This window comes from Amblyomma americanum, chromosome 7, assembly GCF_052857255.1.
Source record: "Amblyomma americanum isolate KBUSLIRL-KWMA chromosome 7, ASM5285725v1, whole genome shotgun sequence".
NCBI lineage: Eukaryota > Metazoa > Arthropoda > Arachnida > Ixodida > Ixodidae > Amblyomma > Amblyomma americanum.
In genome coordinates, this window is record NC_135503.1 from 163,451,252 (window position 1) to 163,476,315 (window position 25,064).

The 25,064-nt window shown below is 49.2% G+C and overlaps 1 long non-coding RNA gene across 1 annotated transcript; it reads right to left on the minus strand.

The window, feature by feature from the left end:
* Positions 1 to 680: 680 nt before the first annotated feature.
* LOC144097566 (uncharacterized) lies at positions 681 to 5,624 on the minus strand. The gene is made up of 4 exons (XR_013307066.1): positions 5,364 to 5,624; positions 5,023 to 5,197; positions 3,265 to 3,381; positions 681 to 1,354 (listed from the first exon to the last, which is right to left on the minus strand). It is a non-coding gene; the product is annotated as an uncharacterized LOC144097566 (long non-coding RNA).
* Positions 5,625 to 25,064: the final 19,440 nt, after the last annotated feature.

Here is a 25,064-nt window from a genome sequence, read left to right on the forward strand (position 1 = left end):
CTTGTATGCGTCCCAGTTTGTAGATTTTATAAGGAATTTCTTTGGGTTCCTCTGCGCATGGAAAGCCGATATGAGGATTGGGTAAGGGTCACTTCCACGTGTCTCCAAATCAGTGCACCAGCCAAAGTTGTGGGCGAATGAACTTGTGACAAATGTCACGTCGATGCTGCTGGTAGTCGTCGGGCCTCGGAGGTAGGTGATGCTGCCGTCATTTAATGGCTGAACTGAATGCTTGGAGAGAAGTTTTGCAAGCTTGGCACCTCGGGCACATGTATGTGAGCTGCCCCAAATTTCATTATGAGCATTGAAGTTTCCGCAAATAATATGCGGAGAGGGCCTCCTTGCTATCAAGTCTTCAAGTCTCAAAGCATCAAATGGCGTGCCTGGCTCAAGATATACTCCAATCAGAGTGTACTGTTGTCCGGCAATAACTGTGACAGCGCATACGTTTTCATTGTCGCTGTGAGGCGGGACATCAACCGGTGAGGCCGGGATATCCTTGCGAAAGCCTATCAGCAATCTGCTGACGTTATCTGGTCGTTGTGAATGATGGAAATAGTATCCATTGAGTCGGAAAGTTTCCTCGACGCGTGATTCACAGATGACTATGAAGGCCAGCATTGTGGCCACATCCATAGATGCCTGTAAAAAAATTTTTTTCGGGAGAAATGTGTGTGTACCGAGACATAACAAGCGTTCAGTTTTAAGCACCTAGTGAAAAGTGGAGAAGCATCACACTACTAGACCGTTTTGAGTTATGTCTGAAGGAATAAAGATATGACTGGTGTGCTGAGGTGGCTTGGTCAAAACTTCCTCTGAGCCTGCGCCAGGAAGCTTTCTTTTACATAAAAATTCACCCGTTTCGTGACTCGTGCTGCGAGATAAACTCAGACACTGTCAATCTTCTAGCAGTTGCTGTCACAAAATGGTATATCGTAACATACCTGTTGTGATGGGCCTGGTAAAGTTTCCTGGCTTTCAGTGACATCCATAGGTGGCTGTGAAAAAAAATTTTATTCTTGAGAAATATGCTTCTACCAAAGCATAAGATGTATTCAGTTCTAAGCAACTACTGAAAAATAGAAAAGCATCACACTGCTAGGCTGTGTTTTCAGTTCTGTCAAAAGGATTATAAAAAATGACTAATGTGTTGAGGCGATTCAGAGAAAACTTCCTCTGAGCCAGTGCCAGGATGCATTCTGTTACAGAAATCTGTTTTGGTCGCTCGTGCTGCGACATAAACGCAGACACTGTTGTTCTTCGAATTGATGCAGTCACAAAATGGCATATTGTAAAATACCTGTTGTGATGGGCCTGCCAAAGTCTCCTGGCTTTCAGCGACATCCATAGGTGCCTGTAAAAAAAATTATTCTGGAGGAATGTCATCATCGTCATCATCAGCCTGACTACGCCCACTGAACGGTGAAGGCCTCTCCCATGTCTCCAATTAACCCTGTCCTTTGCCAGCTGCGGCCACCGCATTCCCGCAAACTCCTTAATCTCACCCGCCCACCTAACTTCCTGCCGCCCCCTGCTACGCTTGCCTTCTCTTGGAATCCACTCTGTTACCCTTAAGGACCAGCGGTTATCTTGCCTTTGCATTACGTGCCCTGCCCAAGCCCACTTCTTCCACTTGATTTCAACTAGGATGTCATTAACCCACGTTTGTTCCCTCATCCACTCTGCCTACTTCTGGTTTCTTAACGTTACACCTGTCATTTTCCTATCCATAGCTCACTGTGTTGTCCTTAACTTAAGCTGAACCCTCTTTATTAGCCGCCACATTTCTGCCCATAGATGAGTACCGGTAAGATACAGCTGTCGTAGACTTTTCTCCTGAGGGATAATGGTAAACTGCCATTCATGATCTGGGAGAACCTGCCATATGCGCTCCACCCATTCTTATTCTACTAGTTATTTCCCTTTCATGATCTGTATTAGCGGTCACTACCTGCCCTAAGTAGGCATATTCTCTTACTACTTCCAGCACCTCGCTACCAATTGCGAACTGCTCTTTCTACTTTGGTTTTCTGCATATTATTTTTTAGCCCTACCATTCTGCTCTGCCTGTCTAACTCATTGATCATGCTTTGCAGTTAATGTCCTGAGTGGCTTAGCAAGGCAATGTCATCAGCGAATCGCAAATTACTCAGGTATTCTCCATTAACTCTTATCCCCAAATGTTCCCATTTCAGGCCGCGGAATACCTCCTGTAAACAGGCAGTGAATAGCATTGGCGAGATCGTGTCTCCCTGCCTGACACCCTTCCTTATTGGAATTTTATTGCTGACTATATGGAGGACTATGGTAGGCGTGCAATCGTTATAAATATCTTCCAATATTTTCACATAACACTCTTCCACACGCTGATTCTGCAGTGCCTGCATGACAGTTGAGATTTCCACTGAGTTAAATGCTTTCTCGTAATCAATGAAGGCCATATATAGGGGTCGGTTATAATCTGTGCATTCCTCTATCACTCACTGATAGCGTGAACATGATCTATTGTTGAGTATCTTTTACGAAAGCCTGCCTAATTATTTGGTTGATTAAAGCCTAAGGTTGTCCTGACTATTAGCGATTACCCTAGCAAATACTTAGTAGGCAATGAACAGTAAGCTGATCGGTCTGTAATTCTTCAAGTCCTTGACGTCTCCTTTATAAAGATAATGTTAGCATTCTTCCAAGCTCCTGGTACTCTCGAGGTCACAAGGCATTGCATATATAGGATGGCTAGTTCTACTAGCACAATCTCCCCTCCCTCCTTCAACAAATCTGCTGTTACCTGATCCTCACCAGCTGCTTTCCCGCTTTTCATTCCTACTAAGGCTTCCGTTACCTCCTCTTCTCTTACTGCTACGGGATGTCCCATTGCTGTGCGCTGCGGCTTCTCTCATTAACGTTCTGTTTGCATTGGCTACTGCATAGATTTGTGTCTCTTTGGCTATTTGATATCTTATCCATATTGCTAATGATATTGCCCTCTTTGTCTGTTAACGCATACATCATGTACCAAGCATACAAGGTGTTCACCTTTAACCACCTAGTGAAAGATGGAGGTGGAGCATCACACTTTAAGACTGTTTTGAGTGCTGTCTGAAGGGTTAAGAAATATGATGACTAGTGTGTCATGGGATTCGGATAAATCTTCTGGTGAGCCCGTGCCAGGAAGCAGTGTTTGTAGCTCCTACTCCAACATATACACAGCCACTGTGATGCTTTGAATAGCTGTAGTAGTCACAAAACAGCGCTGTTTTAAAATACCTGTTGCAGTGGAGACGCTGGAGATGTGGGACTTTGTGTTAGTGCTTGCTTGGCGCCATGCTGAGCAGTGGCAGCAACAGTTGTGCCATCGCCTGGCTGCTGTGAAAGGGGTTCCTGCTGTAAATGAATAATGAGGTGCATCACATGCTCGCAGTGGAACGCCAGCCTTAGCTAAAAAGATGCATGTAATTCAACAGACAGATGTACCAATCTGAGACTCTCAATATGGAACACAGCCAGTGGGCGAGAGTGCACCCATTTCTTAAGAAAGCATCAGCAGAGAAATGCATTGTTAGTACAGCAGGTCTACCATATTTTTGAGAAGGGAGAGTGGGGTGTCTCTCCTCAGGCTCACCCAGCTATACCCCATGAAGTGTGTATGGTATGTGTATGATGAATTATATATGCAGAACTGCCGTATCTGTATAATAAGGAAGCTAATTATACTCATCGGCATCCACCCAAGCGCAGCTATGCGGCTAAAGGAAAGCTATAAATTGTTTCCACAGAAACTTCGCAAAAGAAAACGGGATTCCCCTAAACATTTGGCCAAGCTTTCTGCCTGTGTTTTGTCTTTTTTTCTTTGTCTCATGCTTCCCTTTTTCCTTATGTGTATGACATTTACCGTATTTACTCGCGTAATTTGCGCCCGCACATAGATTGTGCACCCCAAAAAGTTTCAAACTTTTAACCCGATAAAAAAAAAACTACTCGCAAATTTTGCGCACTATGCTGAGCCAGACCCACCAGCATGTACGCGGGTGCGAACTGTGCCGTTTACCCGGCTTGCTCGCGCTGGCGGTCGCTGTCCCGGACGAACAGTTGCGCGCGCGCCCGAATCCAAAACTCTGCAGTACCGTTTGCTATACGGTTTGCCGCTAGTCAGTCGGGCCACACGCAAGGGCCCCGTTTTATTGCCCGTTATCTCCTCCCACCGCTGACTTCGCGATTCAATCTTTGCGCGTTTATTGCTTGGAGCTAAGCACGTGCCGTCATGTCATGCCACCCCGCGGGGAGCTATAGCGTGGGGAAGGGGGGGGGGGGGGGACGTGAAAACCTTGCTGCCATGGGGCGAGGGTGCCCACCTTTTTTTTTTAGGACGTGTTCGGATAACTCGCTCGCGCGTAAATTGCGCACCCTCTTTTTGGAGCCCTAATTAAAGAAAAAACGTGCGCAGATCACGCGAGCAAATACGTACGGTGCTCTATGCCTTATGGAACTTCTTTGTGATTTCCTTTGTAAACGAACTATAGTTTTAAGGAATTACAGTGCTCTCTCAGTGACACTTCCCAGGTGCTATGGCCGAGATGACAACAAAAAATGCACCGCCTACTGCTAGGCGCAAACATTTGCACACTACAAGTAATAATTAAATAGAAATGATGCCCCAAGGAAAACTGTGGTGTGCTCGATGCTCTCTTTTTTTATTTTCTTCTAATGATCGAGTGCGTAAGCTAATAAATAAATAAATTATCATGTACAGTAAGCAGAATTTCACCAAAGCCATATATAAACCGCAGCCAGTTTAGGAGTATAATGACACAATTACTTTTTACCAGTGCGGGAGTACTGTAGCCGCGCTATTCGATCATAACGTCTAGCTAAAGCCATTTATTCACAAATCGTTCTATTTCTTGCACGAACACCTAAAACATCATATTTAACGCATGCTTATGCAGTCAAGTTATAATAAAGCACCTTCTCAATAAGAGCATTTCTTTCCAATCTCTTGAGAATGTATAGAAGGTGGTTCCTGACCTGAAGGGGGACGGCATCCGCACGTATACGAACTACGAGCGGCGACATCCGATCGAAGTGCTCGGGCAGGAAATGTTTTGAACATACGCAGGTCCATTTTGCTGGCACCCAGTCTCTTTGGCCTGGTCTAACGGCCTCAGTCCACTGCCTCCTTCGCTCTGGATCTTTCGGAAACCTGTTTGAAAACAATACTATTCACTGCACTCGAACAAAGAGCCACCAATAAGGCCGGGGCGGTACGAATACCACGTTCACGCCGTGTCGTGCGTTATGTTCTGCGAGCATGCATTTTACTCATTACCCAGTCAATTAAATACGAAAATAAAATGCAGTATACTTACGTGTGGAAAGTGACGCCCGGTTCTTGTCCTGGCGTGCGCGACCGACACCCAGGAACGCAGCAGCTGGGCATCGCAGCGTCTTTGTTGTCAATGGGAGCAGAAGTCTCACTTTCCGCCGTGTCTGACAGCTGCCGACAGCCTGGCGCGGCGCGAAATCGTCTGCTCGCGCCGCTCGCGTTGATCTTCGCGGCGCTAGCATGCCATTGGCTGAGAAAACGGCCAAGTGTCATGGCGGAGCCCTCGCTTCCGGCTTCAAAAAATGTGACGTAGCAGCCTCTCCTCTTTTCCTTCTTTCCTCCATGCCATGGGTGAAAAAAACGCTTTCGTTATTACGACCAGGTCGGAATAACGATTTGGCTTGGCTTTCCGTTATTTTCACCTGGTCGAAATAACGCCGGCCCTTGCTGCACCACTAGACCACGACCCACGGCGAACCGTCAGGCCACGAGATTAGCCAAAGCGAGCCAAAAGCGCGCGTCCGCCATATGGCGGCGCTGTCAGCTGACCCATGAAAAATGCAGCTGTCATGAAAATAGGGCACTGTGGAATTACAATAGGTATGAAGTGGTAAGACAGATATGGAAAGGGGTGACGGTTCCTAGTTTGAATTTCGGTAATGCGGTCCTGTGCATGCTACCAGATGTTCTAGCAAGGTTAGAAATTAAACAACGTGGCGTAGGGAGGCTAGCTTTGGGAGCACATGGCAATACACCAAATCAGGGGGTACAAGGTGACATGGGATGGGCGTCATTCGAGAGCAGAGAAGCTAGCAGTAAAATAGCATTTGAGGAGCGATTGAGAGAAAGTGGGTAAAAGCAGTGGGCTAGGAAAGTTTTCAGATACCTGTAGATAAGGAATGTTGACACAAAATGGAGAAAGCGAACTAGAAGATTAATAATAATAATAATAATTGGTTTTTCGTGGAAAGGAAATGGCGCAGTATCTGTCTCATATATCGTTGGACACCTGAACCGCACCGTAAGGGAAGGGATAAAGGAGGGAGTGAAAGAAGAAAGGAACAAATAGGTCCGTAGTGGAGGGCTCCGGAAAAATTTCGACCACCTGGGGATCTTTAACGTGCACTGACATCGCACAGCACACGTGTGCCTTTGCGGTTTTCCTCCATAAAAACGCAGCCGCCGCGGTCGGGTTCGAACCCGGGAACTCCGGATCAGTAGTCGAGCGCCCTAACCACTGAGCCACCGCTTGACACCCTACTGCTGTCCAGATATTTGCTTGTCAACTAGAAAATTGACAAGCAAATATCTGGACAGCAGTAGGGTTGTCAAATCAGCAATTATCCGTTAAGAAAAGTTTAAAGAAACTGAGAGAGCCCTGTGGAAAACAGGGATGCCGACAAAATCATCACTGGTAACATACAGGATTTTTAAGCAGGAAATTGCCAAACAAAATATCTATGATAATTGTAGGGGAAGCTCTTTGTTGTTGGAGGTCAGGGCGGGAGATTTGCGGACTAAGACATATAGAGTCAGGTACCACGAGATACACACGTTGTGCGTTGCGTGCGGAGAGGAGGAGGAAACGGCTGAACACTTGATAATTAAAAGGGCTTTGTGCACCCTACAGTGGAAAGCAGCGGGGCTCATTTATCCAAGGCATTGGGATTTAAGGACAGTGAAGGGAAAGTAGATTTTAAGCGGGTAGAAGTAACCAAGCGAAGGTTATCTGAATGGTGGCTAAATTCAAGATAAGAGTAAATTTCATAAGCCATGGCTAGGTGGCAGTTGAGCCACCGCCCGATTTAAAGCGTTCAGCCGTATCCATCCATCCTAGATGACGACACGCAGGCAGCACAGAACTTTCTTTTGACTGCCGTTTCAGCAAAAAAGTACAGTATTGTGCGTTTTTATCATGAGAGCTCAAAAATTTCCCCGTCTCAACCACTGGCTCATTTGCGGTGAAACTGCACACAGAGCTTGCGTATTATGGAAACTTTTGTATCGTGGCAAGTTTGACAACGATACTTACTTAGTTGAGCCGTGCAAGATGCGAAAACGTAATCGAAAAAGGAAGAAGACGAAGACCTAGTGGGTGGCTACGTGTCTGCTTCTAGGTCTTTGTTTTCGCTCTTCGCTGTCTTCTCGCGTGTGGCGTGGGTCGGACAGTGCCCTCCGTGAGACCGAATGCTGACGACGCCCCTGCGGAGAAATTCCCGGCACGGCGGGCGCATTCTCAAGTGAGAAAACCCAACCGGAACCCTCAGGGGCAAGCTAGGCTTAGCTCGGCGCTGCCGAGCGAGGCCGCGCTACGCGTCTGCATGGATTCTGCGTTGTCGACGACGGCTACGCGGATGCCCGCTGTGTTGCCACCTGACGCAGCCTCCACGTCCACGCAATCGTCAGCGCCTCTGGGCCTCCAGCCTGCGCCGTCTTCCGATGCTACGACTTTGGCCTGTGACATGGACTGCTCTACCGCCTCCGTGCCCGTGGCACTCCCTCAAGAAACTGTGCCCGTCGCGCCAGTTCAGTATTCCCACCAAGGGCCGTCACCAGCGTCTGAGCCTCCTCCACAGATGCCTCCCGTGAGTCAAGGCTCTCTTCCGCCTGCTGCGAACTCGTTCCGCGTTACCATCAAGCCTACATTGCGCTTTGATATGACTGCCATCCCTGCCCGGAATGTTCAAGCCACAATTGACCATGCCCTTGGCTCTTCGAACTACTGCGGGTTTGTCGTCCATCGCCCATCGAACACCATCACGGTAAATTTGTCATCCTTGATGGACACCCAGAAACTTTGCGCAGTTACGCGGATCCCCCTGGATGACAGCAAGCATGTCCCGGTGCAAATAAATTTTGCATCTGGTCCTGACACACTCCGCTGCATGGTTTATCATGTCGACAGCGCGAGCCCTCCCGAGGAGGTGCGCGCAAATATTCGCTGCTCAACTCATGTTGTACTGCAAGCACGGCCTATGTGTCGCCGGGGCTCATACCTGCTCATTCTGCAAGGCCCGTTGACTCTCCCGAAGTACCTTACCTACTACGGTGCGATCGTCAAACCACAGCCCTTCCGACCTCGCCGTATTTTTTGCTATCACTGCCACAAAGAAGAACATATGCAAAATACCTGCCCTGATCCAGCAGCTGTGGCCAACATAAATGAACCAACAGCTCATTGTGCCCTGTGCAAATCGCCGGACCATGACATTCGCTCCCCCGCTTGTGCAAAGAAGAAGCAAGCGAAGAAGTTTCACAAGTCGCCGGCAAAAATTGATGTTCCTACAAGTAATCGCTTTGCAGCTCTCGCATGTGACGACAACGACTTCCCTGAGCTTCCTTTATCTGAGCCTGCTGCTCACCATACGTCTCCTCGCCAGCGTACATATGCACAAGCGGCTCACCTTCCCGGATCAAATAGTGCGCCAAAACGTCCAGTGCATCCATCACATGTGGATACCACAGATGAAGACACAGCTTTAGACAATGCAATCGCGGAGGCTCGCCGCCGAATTGACGAACTCACCCAGCGCCGGGTACAGCGTCGTTCTCAATCCTCTCGAAGAATTCTCATTAACCCGGGAGCAATCATCAGAGGAATCACCTAGGGTAAGCACTGGCCCACAATCAGGTGCCGACCACCTGTTAGCCGTGACTACCCCGACAGTGGATAAGATATTAGCGCTGATGAAGCAGGTGACATCCCTCATCGTGGAAGCTCTTCGGCCTCGTCATGGATAGCGCATCATCATCGGTGGTGGTGCAGTGGAACTGTCGAGGATTCGCTAATAAGGCCTCTGAAGTGAACATCCGCCTTCGCGACGGAACGCTGAGGGCATGGGCGTTCCTACTGCAAGAGCATAATGCACTCCCACGCCTTTCAGGTTTCTGCGCATACCATTCACCATCTATCCCTGATCGCCGTTGCACCGCCTCCTCCCTCAGCCCAGGTAAATCTGCAATTTATATTCACAGTTCAGTTCCGCATACACCGCTCGACCTTTCACGGTGGTGCAACACACGTCAAGAGGTTGTCGCCCTTCTCGAAAAACCTGCACGCACACCCCTTATTCTAGTTTCTTTTTATAGTCGACCTGGCTCCGCATCTCCCAATCTGGGATGGGTTCGTTTTCTACGATCTACCAACTCGGGTATCCCTATTCTAGTTAGTGGTGACTTCAACGGCGCACACACTGCGTGGGGTTACCCATCGGATTCCTCAAGGGGTTCACACATCCAAGGGAGCTTTTCGGATCATTCCTTTCAACTTTCAAACCACCCGAATACTTCTACCCGCCCACGAGGTGGCCCGTATTCACCTGATTTGATTTGGTGGTTAGGCCTCGGTAACCCTCGTTGGGCTGTTGATTCTGATACTTGGGGTAGCGATGACAGCCCTATTTTTATCTCCCTCACGCCTACGCGTCTACGGAAAATACGCCGCACTGTACGAATAACATCATGGGACTCTGTACGCGCAGACAATCATTTATCTACATTCAACCCCTCTTCAGCATTGTCTACTCTATCGGCTGTTCTCGCTACTCACACTATTACCACTACTGTAAATGAAGGCGACCCAAACCCGGACATACATCTCTTGAATCTGTGGGCTCTTCGTCGCCAGGCGGATCTTTACGCTACTCGTCATCCCGATGACCCTTCGGCTCTTCCTACTCTTCACCGCGCTACCGCACGGGCGCGGCGCTATGCAAAGCGGCAAGGCAGGCAACGCTGGGCTGCATGGTGTGCCCACCTGTCCTCTATGCAGGGCAATCGACATCTTTGGAGAGTGTTTCACGCCATTGAGCGCCCTTCTCAGGTTGCAGATTACACAGAGAGCATTCGCCTCGCGCTAAATGTGGATGAGGACACATTTGCACAACAAGCGGCCCGTCAATTTTTTCCAAACCATGACTGCACCGCTACGTCTCCACCTGACTTATCGGTAACAGAGCCCCCCGATGGGACTACTTCTGACCTCACCATGGCAGAGCTGCTGGCCTCCATTGACCGTTTAAAAACTACTACTACTCCCGGGCACGACGGCATACCTAACTCCTTATTCCGTAACTTGGAAGGGAGGGCTTTGGAAACCCTACTTGATACTTTTAACGAAGTGTGGCTTTCTGGCTTCATGCCGGGAGACTGGAAGCATTCTATTGTGGTTCCAATACCCAAGTCAGGTTAGCCTCCAGTATCTCTCTCGGCTCTTCAAACAATTTCTCTTACCCCTACCATCTGCAAGCTTTATGAAAACATTCTAGCCTCACGCTTGTCATGGTGGCTGGAATCCCATGATTGTTACCCAAATTCCCAAATTGGTTTCCGCCCAAAAATTGGAATGGAGGACGGCCTTGCTACTTTGGCTGCTGACGTGTTTGACCACTCTCCACAGAGTCACCTTGTATGAACCGTAATCGCTACAGACATAACAAGGGCATAATATCCTTCACTCTGCCATTCTTGCCTCCCTTCAAACTCTTGGTCTCCCTCACCGGTTCCTCCTCTCCATTCACGCCTTTTTAGCAAATCGAACCTTCAGCGTGCGTGTCCACGGAAAGCCCTTTGGTAATTTCACTTCCAATAGAGGAGTGCCGCAGGGCTCCGTTCTCGCCCCCACATTATTTAATGTGGCTTTAATTCCTCTTGTTCGAGCCCTAGAGACCATCCCTTCTATCCGCGTGCTTGCATATGCCGATGATATCACCTTGTGGTGCTGTCATCCAGATGCGTCTATTCATCAGTCGGTCCTTCAACACGCGCTGGATGTATTGACATCTCGCCTCCCATCTCTGTGTCTAACACTCTCTATTACTAAATCATGTTTCATTCGAATTGGAAATAAAGCCGCCTTACGGAAAGCTCCCCCTTTAAATTTTACGGTACATAATTCTCTTATTCCTCAGGTAGAAACTGTTCGTATTCTTGGTATTCTCCTCCATACATCTGGGACTGGCACCCCGTGGCTGACAGCCACCCATAAATCGGCTCACGCTACTCTAGGTCTGATTCGTCGCATAGCTATGCGCTCTGGTGGCGCACGTGCTCAATACGGCCCGCCAGCTTGTGCGCTCTATCCTTCAGCCACGGATAGTATATCAGGCTCAATTTCAACGTCTCACCCGCAGACAGTGGGACTCCCTTGAAGCTATCAATCGTGAGGCTATGCGCGTCATAACATATCTGCCTCGTTTAACACCCATACCTGTGCTACAGGAGTTCGCCCAACTTAATACACTCAGTGAAATCTTCGACCAACGGGTGGCAAATAGAGCTCAAAAACAGTCTCTCAAACTTCATCGTTTAAAGACACTTCCACCGTGGTCCTATTGCCAGCTCACTGACAATCGCCCCACAGCTTCCTCGTCGGTATCAGCAGCGTATCTGCCTGAAGGGTGCATATTATACACGGATGCATCTCATTCTGCAGAGAGGGGAGTTACTGCTGTGTATAGTCCATCTCATCCGCATCTCAACTCTCGCGCGACGTATACTGCGGATACGTGCACTCCCCTGGCATTGGAACTTCAAGCCATTTACAATGCCATTGCTTCCCTTCCGCTCGTTCCAACATTCAATACAGTTCACATTTACACCGACTCCCGCGCCGCCCTTAAAAAGCTTAAGGCTGTTCGACAAACGTTCCAGATTTCACAATCTATTCATGTGCTCTGCGCAAAGTATCCATGTCCTGTGCGCATACACTGGATTCGCGGCCATGCCCAGGATCCACATAACATTCAAGCGGATGCTATGACTCACCTTCGTACATTAGACGATCCGCCACCTTCCCCTCTTCCCCCAGATCCGTTCCTGTCCCACGTTTCCGATTCCGAAGTTCTGCGCCAGCGAACACGCGCTCTAATTCCTCCGTGTTCGCACCCTCTCCCCCGTAGTCTTACTCGGCAGGAGGAGGTATCCGTGCGCCGGATTCGGGCAGGGGCGGCTCTGACACTGTGACATTCCGTGTGTGCTACGAGGATCCACGTTCGACGGCGCGGCGTAGACGGAGACCCAGATGACAGCGGCATCATCAATTACCCAGCCATGCTCTTTGAGTGACGACCAGAACAACCGGACCCGCCGCCGCCGCCGCGGGGAAACAGGCTTTATCCTCCCCAATTTGCGTGGCCGTTCCAGGTGCGGCCCTCCCGGCCACATTCCAGGACAAGGGAGCTGTCAGCGGGCCAGAGCGCGCCGTACCACAGCCGACGCTATGCGCTACCGCGAAGACAACATTCTTTCCCTCCTTCCCCTTACGACGTGGGCTATCGCCGGGAAGGCACCCACAGCTTCCCGCCGTGCCTCGTGAACAAAAGCGCATTCCCAGAATGGCCGTGACGGACACCTGTCATGGCGGACAGGCAAGACTCGCCAAGAATGTGGGAAGACAGGGGCGACCCTTAGTCTGGTTTCCCGGAGCAACAGACGAACCCCTTCATGCTTATTAGCTGTGTCCCGCCGTCGGTAGCCCGGCAGCATCGTGGGCCCTTTCGCCCCCTCCTCTGTTGCTGACGGGCGACGTGGACCGATGGTGGGTGGCGGTATGCATTCCTGAGGCAAGGATTAGCTCCGAAGAGAGAGCCTGTGTATACTCTCACTTGAGAGAGAGTGGTGGCGTTTTTGTTGTTTATTTAGTTTGTATTGTTAACAGACTCTGGGTTCGAGGCTAAGCCCAACCCAAGGAGTTGTCCCCATCTCGCATGTTATTTTTGATTGGAGAATTGATGCTTTGGGCGGGCCACTGGAAATGACCGCCCTTAGTCCTTTGTTAATCAAGTGCTTAAAAGCACATGTAAACGGATGCAGTCCAGTCTGAGCTGAGGACGACATCGTTCGCCAAGAGGGCCTTCAGCGCCGAAGCCCGACGGCGTGCAGCTTCTGCCAGCAACCGCTCGAGCCCAACTCCGGAGCCACTCCATCGCCCCCATGAAGTCGTCGGCACGTAAGCTCGGACGCCCCAGCCTCTGATGTATAACCTTAATCATGTGTAATTATTGAATATACCTGTTTGTTTAAACTGAGCCATACGGTGTCTCTTTGCCTCTCCGTCCCGTGTGGACCTGCGCATTATGGGGGTCATCACACTGGTGTCAGAAGTGGGGTCTCAAAAGCAAATGTCCTCTGAATGCTGTGACATTCATGACTTCAAAATTGTAATCAAAAGGGAATCACGGGACTGATTGTGGGACTTTTACCCCCATTTGAGAGGCTTGAGGCACTGGAGGGCTTGAAAAAAAAAATGACTGTATCTGAGGGAGCTCCCACTCCACAGCCGTCGCTCGGAGCAAGCATGCTGGCATTAGGAAGCGTCATTCCGACGTTTACGGGAGATAAGACAGGGGTTCCAATCTGCGATTTCTTTTCCATGCTAGAAGAGATTGGGAAAATGTCAGGATGGTCCGATGCTCAAATGCTGGGAATGGCGAGGTGTAAGATGGCAGGAGCTGCTCATGATTTTGCCTGGCGAGACGAAAAGATAAAATCCACAAAATCATTTGCGGAATTTAAGAAGCTCGCGTTTGAGCATTTTGACACTGAACCACGTCACGTGCGGGTACAGAGGTTCCGTGACGCCGGACAGATGGTAGGGGAGGACGTGCGAACATTTGCGTCGCGGCTTCAGCGCCTAGCACGCGATACGTGAAGCAGGGAGGAGGAAGGAGACCAGCTAAGGAAGAAATACGCGGAGGATATACTTAAATAGGAAATGACCGCTTTGTTCGTGGCTGGTCTGCAAGACCCCGTGCGCCGGTTCGTGCTCTCGCGCAAGCCGAGCAATTTCGACCAAGCCGTGGAGGCCGCATTGGATGAGGAACGAAATGAGGCGTTAACGACAGCCGCAGCGAGAGTACGCGTCATAGAGAGAGCGGTGCTCAACCCTGAGGTTGCTCTCTTGACAGAGCGGTTAGATCGCTTGGAACAGCTGCTAACTCAGCAGGTAGAACGCCAGGTTGAAGCGCGCGCTCAACAGCGCCCATTCGCTGGAAACCGGAGACCGCCACAAAGCTACAGGCGCGGTATGCGAGATTTTGAAGAAATCGTATGCTTCGCTTGCCAGGGTCGCGGACACATCGCCAGGTTCTGCCAAAACGTGCGCCGTGGGGAGCCACAAAGAGAAGCAGGCGAGACACGCCCTAAGCAAGCCGACAGCGGGGCTCCAGATACCGAGACAAAAAACTAGTTAGTCCTCCCCAGCCTGAGGAGCGTGGGGAGGGAGCAGTAGATGATGAGGTGGTGGTAGTTTGTGTGGCCGACGAGGCATGCCCTGTTGTGCGTTGTAAGTTAAATGGTTGTTGCATGGAATTGTTGATAGATACGGGGTCAAAGGTGACATTGCTTAAGGAGAGCAGTTTTAACACGCTTCGAAGGAAGGGGGACCGCGAGGTGTTGGAAGCGTCTGGTGGTATGGCAACCAAATTTGTAGGCATAACGGGGGATCCTCTTGGCATAAGTGGACTCTACCGGTTACACTTCTCTCTCGGCGGAATTGCATTGGAGCACCCCTGCTACGTATGCCCGGACACGGTGTCTCTGCCAAACGGAGTGTCAGGTATATTAGGGCAGGATTTTTTGAGAAAAGGGAAGGTAGTAGTCTCATTCTCTGAGGAAGAGGTTAATGCGGGCTGCTCAAAAGTTCCGTTTTTGAACAGGAGAGGGGCTGAGATTCGCATTACCGATATTGACACCCGTCAAACAGTGGGATCACTGTAGAAGGTATATTCGCGGGTTGCCGTCCGGCTGGTCGAGGAGGCGGTCGTCCTTCCTTGGTCGGAGCACATTTTGTACGCGTTTGTGCCTTCAGATGTAGAGAGCGGCGCCGTGGGAGTGCTTGAGCCGGTCGACTCTCTCAGCAATGGCCTGAAGGCAGCCGCGTGCCTCGTGACAGTTAATGACGCCCACAGAGTGCCCCTACGGGTGGTTAACTGTAGCCAGCAGCCACTGAGCCTTCCCAAGAACAAAACATTGGCTTTCTTCACCTCTGCGATAGAGCAACGTGAGCCCACCGATACGGTACTCGCAACTGTAGAGCATGCTAGTCCTTCGGCTGCTCCAAAGGTGTCGTTCGATCTTTCTCACGTAAAATCCAGGGAGAGGGAGGCTCTGGCTGGTTTGCTGAACGACTACTCGGAGGTATTCGCCGCGTCCAACCTGGATTTGGGCTGCTGTGGCGTTATAAAGCACAGGATAGAAACCGGCACTTCATCGCCCGTTTACCAGCGTGCGTACAGGATTCCTTACTCCCAACGTGAGGAGATGGAGCGGCAGGTGCAGGACCTGATTGATCGCGGCATTGTCGAACACTCAAAGTCACCCTGGGGAGCACCAGCACTATTGGTGGAAAAGCCAGATGGCTCGTATCGATTGGTAGTGGACTACCGCAAACTAAATGCCGTAACTCGCATCGATCCATACCCCATCCCCAATATACAGAGACGCTTTCTCAGCTGGGCTCTGACAGGTACTTCACGGTAGTGGACATGGCGGCGGGATTCTGGCAGATAGCAATGGATCCGGCAGATGCCGAGAAAACGGCATTCAACACGCCCTCAGAGCACTATGAATGGAAAAGAATGCCGATGGGTCTGGCCAACAGCCCTGCTGTCTGGCAGAGAACCGCTGATGTTATCTTGGCAGGTCTTCTGGGGAGGCTGTGCTTCGTGTATATGGATGACATTATCATATACAATGACAGTTTTGATAACCATTTGCGCGATATTGAGCAGGTTTTGGTGCGACTAAGAGCAGCGGGTCTCAAGCTGAAGCCCTCTAAGTGCCAATTCCTCAAAAACGAGGTGAAATACCTCGGGCACGTTGTTTCAGCTGACGGCGTGCGACCGGACCCTGAGAAACTAAGGTGTGTCTCGGATTTTCCATCCCCGACTAGCGTCCGCCAGGTCCGGCAGTTTCTCGGCCTGATTGGTTACTACCGAAGGCACATAGAGGAGTTCGCCAAGCTCGCTAAGCCGCTCACCGCCTTAACAGCCAAAAATGTCGCCTTTCGCTGGGACGAAAACGCGGAGGATGCTTTTGGGGCCCTGAAAAGGAAGCTAATGAGTGCACCGCTGTTGCGCCACCCGGATTTTAATTTGCCCTTCGTTATGGCCACAGATGCGTCAAAGTTCGCAGTTGGTGCCGTGCTATCTCAGGTTATCGAGGGCAAAGAACATCCCGTTGCTTTTGCTAGCCGACAGCTGAGCCCCACAGAGCAAAAGTACGGAGCTACGGAAAGGGAGTGCCTCGCCGTTGTCTGGGCAGTAAAGCACTTCAGATGCTACCTTTACGGCCGCAAATTCAAGGTAGTCACAGACTGCCATCCTCTGAAATGGGTGATGAGTGTCAGGGACCCTAGCTCGCGACTCGCTAGATGGAATCTACACCTGCAGGAATACTGCTTTGAAGTTGAGCACAAGTCAGGAAAGACACATCTGAATGCTGATGCACTCAGCCGCACAGCTGCCGTGGCAGCTATAGATGAGTTTGTCCCCGTAGTCGACCCCGCCGAATTACGCACAGAGCAGTGCAAAGATCCTGACCTGAAGCGAATAATCGAAAGCCTAGAGGGCGCACCGTCTCACCCCGAACAGCTAGGTTATTTCATTGGCAAAGACGGCACCCTGTGTCGGCGCACGAGGCCAACCAGGAAAGGGAGACCAGAGAAAACCGCTTGGGAGAGAGTCGTCATACCTCGGTCGTGGACAGAAAGGGTTCTTCGCGCGTTTCACGATGCACCATGCGCCGGTCATTTTGGCGTAGCGAAGACACGCAGGCGTGTGGAGCGTTTGTACTTTTGGAGTGGCATGCGACGGGATGTTAGAGACTACTGTGCGAAGTGTCATTCCTGTCTCGAAAGAAAAACACCCAAGGGACGAAGACCAGCTCCAATTCAGCCGTTCCCTGAGGTTTCGGCTCCCTTCGAGCGGACAGGTATGGACATAATGGGCCCATTGCGCACGACCACTTCCGGAAACAAGTACATTTTAGTATTTGTCGACCACCTTTCAAAATACGCGGAAGCGGTAGCACTCCCAGATCAGAAGGCAGACACGGTTGCAAGAGCATTTGTCGAACAGATCGTGCTCCGACATGGACCCCCGAGGCAACTCTTGACAGATCGGGGAACGAACTTCGTGTCGCAGCTAATGAGGAGAGTTTGCGAGCTGCTTAAGATCGCTAAGAAGCAGACAACACCGTACCATCCGGCTTGCAACGGCGCGGTGGAGCGACTGAACCAAACCGTGGCCGGGTTCCTGTCGCATTTTGTTTCGCGCGACCAGCGGGACTGGGACTTGTGGCTCCCGTATGCAATGTTTGCCTACAATTCCGCAGCACACGAGAGCACGGGCGAATCGCCATTCTTTCTTCTCTACGGCCGAGACCCGGACCAGCCTAGTGAAGTGCCAGAGGGCCCCCGTCGTGTCCCATACGCTTCACTGGACGACTATAAGGTTGAGCTAGAATCACGCTTGCAAGTGGCGAGGGACATCGCAAAGGAGTCCTTAAAGAAAGCGGCGAAGCGCAGGAAGGAGGTGCACGATCGCAGTGCTAGAGACGCGCCGTTTGATGTGGGGGACAGCGTGTACATTGAAAACTGCCAAAGGCAGATTGGGCTAGCTCGTAAGTTCCAGACGAAGTGGAGAGGACCGTGCGAGGTTGTCGAGAAGCTTTCTCCGGTAAACTTCAGAGTCCGAGACGTGAAGCGGCGTTTGATAAGGATAAACGCAAATCGCCTCAAGTCGGCACCGGTTCAGTATTCACGAAATGAGGAAAGGGAAAGCGCGGATTTTGATGGGGACAGAAGTGAAGCGGAGCGCGCAGATAGTTCGCAAGAAACGCCCTCTCCTGCATTTGTTCGGCAGGCGCCCGAGGTGACGGCCTGAATGCCACCGGATTTACTTCATGCATTGCTAGAAGAAGAAGCGCGCGAGGTTGCCGCGCAGATAACGCCAGGAGAGGCTCCTGCCACGAGCCCTCGCGAGTCCCAAAGCAGACAAAGGGTCACAGACTTACTTAGTATGACTCATGAAGGCCGATATCCGCTGCGAAATCGGAAAGCTAAGTCGGACTAATGGCGTAAACAGAGCGGAGTTTTGAACTGGTTAGAATTGTGTAATGCCACAGCTCATAACATTGCTATGTGCTTATGTGTTAAGTTATCGGAGTTGGTAGTTAAACCTTTCTGTCATTAAGTAACACCTCCACAGGAGAGCATGCGGAGCGCATGCAGAACCTGCCCTACTTCCTTTCGTTATCTATATTTTTGTCTGTGCCGTGATCGTGCTAGAAGTGGGAGCTCCTTTGTAACTGTGGTAAATTTATTTCGTCCAGTTTGGACTAGAAAGGAGAGGCTTGGGTGCTGAGTTTCATGTTTATCTGTAAAAGAAGATCAGTGCTGCCCCTGGAGACGCCAGTTATGACAGCGGAGGCATATGGTGTTGTGCAGTGGTGTTGAGTGCAGCGAAAAGTGTTTTGTCGGACGCACTGTGCGAGGCGATTCAGAAAGACAAGGGGAGCTGCGTGGACTCAAATGTTCGGAGAACATTCTTCTGGAGGGTGAGCGAGTGTGACATTCCGTGTGTGCTACGAGGATCCACGTTCGACGGCGCGGCGTAGACGGAGACCCAGATGACAGCGGCATCATCAATTACCCAGCCATGCTCTTTGAGTGACGACCAGAACAACCGGACCCGCCGCCGCCGCCGCGGGGAAACAGGCTTTATCCTCCCCAATTTGCGTGGCCGTTCCAGGTGCGGCTCTCCCGGCCACATTCCTGGACAAGGGAGCTGTCAGCGGGCCAGAGCGCGCCGTACCACAGCTGACGCTATGCGCTACCGCGAAGACAACATTCTTTCCCTCCTTCCCCTTACGACGTGGGCTATCGCCGGGATGCACCCACAGCTTCCCGCCGTGCCTCGTGAACAAAAGCGCATTCCCAGAATGGCCGTGACGGACACCTGTCATGGCGGACAGGCAAGACTCGCCAAGAATGTGGGAAGACAGGGGCGACCCTTACCGCCGTATTCAGAAACAACCCTCCACTCGACACTGCGCCTCCACTCCTGGGAGTGGAGGAGAGCGCTCATCCTCGGCCCGAGGAACAGTCGCGCTTCTTGAACACACCTCGAACATTCCTCCATCGAGGAGCTGGCCGAGTAGCCCTCCTCCACTCCAGTGCTTTCGAGGAGAAGAAAGAAACTGCCGATGACGAGAGTATTGTAAATTTATGCAAATAAAACACCACCTATTTGGTAATATAGAAGTAATTTGTCTATTTTAGTGGTAAACTGCAAGGTAAAAACAATAAAAATGCATATTTTTTGTTTTTCCATAAAAAAACGTGTACTTTCAGAAGAAATAACCAGTTTTCTTTACCTGTCTGGCAACCACAGCAGTCGCAGCTGTCCGGCGCGGCATTTTTGTTACGGTCCCTCTTTCGTTTCTCCGCTTGCTCGCCGCGTGTTCTCGTCCGTTTGCTGTGCTCCTGACTCGCTTCTTGCAGCTTTGTTGCAGTGTCTGTGCTTGCGCGTGTTCGACTGTTCGTGTGTGCACGTGTTTTTGTGTCTGCCCTTCTTTTTCTTTTTGGTTGCACAATGTCCGATCTCGACATTCCGGACTTCAGCACGACACCATCGGCATCCGCTTCTGACGCAACCCAGCGCGCCAAGAAACGACCCGCCTGTCCGCGATTCATCTTCACCGTAGATGAACGCCACGTGTTTAGGAACATTATGGCGAAGTATCGCGACGTGATAGAAAACAAACGAACGGACAATACCACTAAAAAGGCAAAGGATGAAGCCTGGTCTCAACTTTGCGATGATTACAATAGCTTGGCCGGCACACGCACTGTGTGTGTAGCACAGCTACGAAAACTGTGGGATAATATGAAGTCCCGGTGGAAAAAGAAGTCTGAAGAAACGAGGGAAATCTTTCGGACCGGTGAGCGAAACAGTTTTACATTCAAAAACTGTCCCATACATTTTCCTGCATGTTCGCACGTTTCATCTTCTGACATCATTTTAGTCCTAACAATTTGGCATTATTTATTAATGCGAAAAAATTATATGGTTACTTCGCATCAGCAAAGCGTGTCCGCGAATTCTGTGTGCACGGTTATGTCGTTCTGTGGAGATAAATATGCAAAAGTTTGAGTTAGGCAGTGCGCGAGTAGATCTTGAAGTGGGAAAAGTTTGGTTGATGAATTGTAATTATTTAATTAAATTGAAATAATGAAATAAAAATTGCTGTTTGAAGCAGGTTTTGTGCGACCGATTCGATGAAAAACGATGTAAATGCACGACAAGGCTTACTTAGTATAAAAAACAAATTTAAAAAATGAAAAACAAGCAACTACAAAATAAATGAAATAAGAAGTTTCCAACTAAAAAAAGAAACAGAGGGAGCAAGAGAAAAATGGAAGGCTTTCGCATTTCCGTCCTTAAGCATAAATGCAATCTTTTTTCTTATTGTGAATTTTTGTGAAAAATTGTTAAAAATCTGCGTACTACTTTTGAGCAAAACATTACTGGTGGTACTCTACTGGTTAGCGATTTTGTTTGTTTTTCCTTTTCAAGCATTGCGTGGTGCGCACAGAATGCACTTCACCTCAGTGTGTTTCACTGCGCAGATTGTGCTGTAGGATATGTACAATTAAGAATTTTGGTGCAGGTGGCGGTACCCTTGAATGCCGGCCAATGAGTCCGGCAACAGAACTGGTTGGTGCAGTCGCCGACCATATGGCGACCAGACTGCCAAATCCCTTTGACAGCGACGGGGCCCATGTCAGCGAGGCAGTGCTGTCCCTGCCACCTGTTGCATTATTGGAGGCGATGGTAAATGACAACGAACCAAGCCAAGACGACTTTTCCAGTAAGTAAGGCTGCCCTCTTTAAATACTAGTTACAACTGTCACGGTTAGCTTTCCTCGTGCATGAAGTCCAAAGCCTGGGCTGAGAAAGACGTTGTTGGGGAGGGCTATGGATTAATTTCAACTGCAAGGGATTCTTTAACGCCCGCTTACATGCCGCATTACACGGGCGTTTACACATCTCCTCGCACCTGTCGATATGTGGGCGCAGCATCCCAGATTCAATTCGCAACTGGTGCTCGGCTATCGAGCGGCACTGCAGCAAACACTAGTTATTTTCTGCTCGTGGTATGTGCACGTGCTCAAGCAGGCGGGCCACATATTTATCAGGACTTCTTGGCGGGCTCGTACTGGGTCCATTTTTCGCCATGTCACATACATGTTGAGAAGTTTGTTTTTAGATGTCTACACTAGTCGCGACCATGTAAAGCATTTGTTTTTGGTTCCCTGTTATGGTCTGAATAGCCTCTGTTTATGGTCTTATTTGTTCTTTGCATGTCATATCACAGTAGTATGTATGTAAGCATAAGAGCCCACCAATTTTGTTACAGCATTGCAGAGTTCTCATGAAGGTATTGTATGTGTGTGCATGTTTTTGCAGGCGAGGTTCCTGCACCCACATCAATGTAGGCAGCACCGTCACCATGGCTGAACAGCCGACCACTAACTGACGAGGCACTTCCTGTTCAGGAAGAGTGCCTCAGTGCAGGCAGACCAACAGTGCTCGTGCCTGTCGTGCCGTCGTGCCAGAGTGTGTCTGAGGACATCACACCAGCACAAATTGCTCGCACGAGGGCAGGTGGCCCCCGAGTTGCTGCGGTGGAGCGGACACTGGCTCCTGAAGTAGCAGCCAGAATTAAGGCTATTGAAGCTGAGGACCGGCGGAAGGAAGAGTTACACCAACTCGACCTACAACTCCGCAGGAGCCAGCTGGCCGAGCAGCGGCTCAAAAACAAAATGCAGCACAAGCTGCTTTCTCTGGATTTTGAAATAAAAAAGCGGCAGTTAGAAGCACTGAAGCGCTAAATAGAGAAATAAAATTAACTTGTACATATTTGTCTCGGAACACTTCTGTGTACAATTACCAACACTGTCGTCATTTTGATGCAGTCGTACAGTATTTGCATGTTCCTTCAGTTTCTTAAAAACAATGTTCTTTATTTAACACACTTGCACATGTATAAACAGTATAAGGAAATATAATATGGAAAGGATCAAGCAGTAAAATAAGGAAGTAGCCTAAAAGCAGCCAAAAGAAATCTTTCGTTGGCAGAAATTGGAAGGTGCCATAATAGTTCACGAGGAAAGTGACAAAATACCAGTTGTGAAGGGTGTCACGCAGGGAGACGTGTTCTCTCCAGTACTATTCGTCACGTGCTTCCAGGATATTTTCAGAGAACTCGAGAGGAAACAACTGAGGATGAAATTGAATGCGAATGCCTTAATAATCTCAGATTTTCTAAAAATATTTCACTGCTAAGTAGCTGAGAACAAACTTCCAAACATGGTCGAAGACAAGCAAAGCAAAGGAAGCAGAACGGTGGGAGTAAAAATGCATATTGAGATCTTCAGTAATGTTAACACTCAGAACGGAACAGCCGACAAGAGGCAGTAAAGCATTAAAGTTGTAAGGTAAACGCACCTATTTAGAGCATAGTGACCACAGATCTGCACCACATGTGTAAACTAACTAGGAGAATAAGAATGATGGTGCAGCACATTTGCCAGGCACTCTCCAGCCATGAATGGCAGTTTACTAGTATTCCTCAACAGCCATATCTTGTGGGGCAAAGCCTATAACCTATGGGGCAGATATAGTGCAGCGAACTATGGAAAGGAAAATGATAGAAGTAGCGGTTAAAGTGCAGAATGAATGAGGGAATAAACGTGAGTTGGTAATGTCCAAGCTGGAATCAAGAAGAAATGGGCATCGGCAGGGAATGTAATGTGAATTCAAGATAAATGTTGGGCCATTGGTAACGGAATGGATCCCAAAAGAAGGTAAGCATAGCAGAAGGCGGCAGAAAGTACGGTGGGCTGATGAGATTAGGAATTCTGCAAGAACAAGGTGGCCGCAGCTGGCACAGCACAGGGTTAATTGGAAAGATACAGGAGAGGCCTGCGTCCTCTCATGGACGAGGTTCAGCTGATGATGACATTATATGCTATAAGAGAACCCAGTTCAAAGAAATAGACAAAAACACTGCAAATGCCATAAAAATAGCGGTTCTCTAACACTAGAAAAGTATCGTGTACATTTTCGGAGAAGGTAATTGGGACATTTAACGGAACGATCTGGCTATAAGCCCCACCCGAACACGAGAGCCATTCACTGTGTCGGCAGAAAGCTGCGGTGGCACATGAAGCTGCTGTGGTTGTACGCTGGGCTGTGGCTGCTGGATAACGGGGAGGGCCACAGCAGGTGGCTCCGGGTCCTTCCGTAGAACGGCGGGATTGTGAAGGGCGCCGCAAGCAGTTATTATAACTGCTGAGCGCTCAGGGCGGTTCTGGAGGCCCATGTCTAGGCATGGGAAGCGGCGCTTCCAAACTTCAAAAGCCCTCTCCAGACTATTTCTCGTTTTGATGTGGGCCGCCTGATACCTGCGTGAAAGACGAGCAGTTCGAAGTAAAAATTTGTATAGATGTGCTAAATTGAAGAGCACAGCAGTCTGCGCATTACTTTCTCAGTGGCCCCTCTGCAGCTAATAATAAAGCTGTAATTACATTTGCACGCCTCGGAAAGTAGCAAGACAGCTTCAGGGGCGTTGTCCGTCAACTGGTGGCAAATGTATACTAAATCTGAATTTTTATTTCTTGTTGAATTTGAATGAAAAAATGGGAAAAGCATGGAAAAATTATGTGTTTCAGTAACAAATAAAAATGAAGATTCCACTCTTTGATGTAAAGTGTTTACGGAGCAGTACAGCAACAAAAGGAGATGACATTCGTACATTTGTGCTGCCTTCAATCAAAGAAACTATGGTGCTACGTTCCCTCTTGTACTTACCTGCCCTCTGGGGTATTTGGCGGGTTGGCATCTGCCAGAGGTGTCATTAAAAATGACATGCAAGGATAACCTGCGTCTCCCAGCAGCAACCCAGGAACTCGTTTTGTCTCGTAGAGGACCTGTGCACGGCTGTTGTCAAAAATCCTGCTGTCATGAACTGATCCAGGCCAGCCGACGACCAAGTCATAAAATTCAAGCCTTGGCCCTGTGATTGCCTGAGGATAAAATATTATGTCTCTTTCGTGAAAATATTATCAGGAAATGAAAATAAATTTTTGTGCCTACATGTCAGATCACTCTACTCTTCAGCAATTAATATATATTCATAAAGCTTAGGTTCTATGTTTTACAGGAAACAAGAGCCAGAAAAATTAGCACTTTCATTGAAATGGTGCAAGTTGTTTACTTTCAATGCGAGTGAAAATTTGGTGCATCGTGTAACAGGAACGCTAGGTAACATTCATGGTATTTATTTATTTTTACTCTCAGGGTCATACAGGCATTTGAAAAGGGTGCAGGAAGAATGAAATGCAAAACAAGCAATGCGAAAAACAAATTATTGCTCCTATATATACAATGTTAGCTAAGAAATAGAGAGTAAATTCATTAGATGTGCTGGTGTTTATACAACGCAAGGCAAATATTGAGGCATAACAAAAATATTGTACAAAAAATACCTTCATCACTGATGAATTGATAGCAGTCGCTTTGGACGTAAAAGGGGTTTGCGTTACGTACACGCAATAATTAAACCGGACCCTCCAATCTTGAAAAGTGATGCAGTGCAGGTTCAGCACGCCAAGAGATCGATCCTTTTTTTTGGTCAATATTTACATGAACATTATTTGAAGAAGACGACAGCTAAG